The sequence below is a fragment of the Crinia signifera genome, chromosome 12 (assembly GCF_055691185.1).
Source record: "Crinia signifera chromosome 12, ASM5569118v1, whole genome shotgun sequence".
In the NCBI taxonomy this organism is placed as follows: domain Eukaryota; kingdom Metazoa; phylum Chordata; class Amphibia; order Anura; family Myobatrachidae; genus Crinia; species Crinia signifera.
In genome coordinates, this window is record NC_139228.1 from 90,613,956 (window position 1) to 90,614,740 (window position 785).

At 62.3% G+C, this 785-nt stretch overlaps 1 non-coding gene across 1 annotated transcript; it reads right to left on the minus strand.

Moving 5' to 3' along the window:
- Window positions 1-244: 244 nt before the first annotated feature.
- Window positions 245-539, minus strand: LOC146050976 (18S ribosomal RNA). Its single transcript, XR_014466408.1, has one exon. It is a non-coding gene; the product is annotated as an 18S ribosomal RNA (ribosomal RNA).
- Between the last annotated feature and the right edge of the window lie 246 nt (window positions 540-785).

A 785-nucleotide genomic window follows, 5' to 3' on the forward strand; every position in this document is an offset into this window, starting at 1 on the left:
AGCGCCAGTGCACATATGGGGTTTTGCGCTGTAGGCTGCTGCACAGCTTCTTTACCCTAAGGCAACATCACACCAGCGCTTGCTGGGACCTGTGGTTCACAGGTACTTTTCCCACAGTTTATGCTTTACACTGGGTCAAAATAACACAGGGGTTCGGCTTACTTGGTGCTATAAGCCTTCTTTCACTAGGCAGCACAGAAACGGACTCTTTCCCCAAGCCAGGGGGGTCCATCGGCTATTTTTCGTCACTACCTCCCTGAGTCGGGAGTGGGTAATTTGCGCGCCTGCTGCCTTCCTTGGATGTGGTAGCCATTTCTCAGGCTCCCTCTCCGGAATCGAACCCTGATTCCCCGTTACCCGGGGTCACCATGGTAGGCGCAGAAAGTACCATCGAAAGTTGATAGGGCAGACATCCGAATGCGGCGTCTCTCCTCACCCGACAACCAGGGGTGGCTGGGAAACGCAAAGCGTGGGCCTTCCTGGGTGGGCGTCGTTCGGCAGCGGGGTCCACCGGCGCTTAAACGCCGAGGCCTTGCTTCCCACGACCGCCACACCCCGACTGGCGCCCCGCCGCGGTTCGTCTAGGCCCCGGGGGGTGAGAGATGCAGAGGGCCCCTGTCCTGGGGACGCAGTGAATGCTGGCTCCTTCCGACTGGTCCCCCGGCCCTGCCGTGTTCTCAGCGGCCGGCCGCTCGGACGCCCTCTCCGTCCTTCGCTGGGGGGACCTCTCACTCAAGGGGACGTCGCGGCGGACCCCGCGCACGCCACCGCCTTGCCCCGGGGGC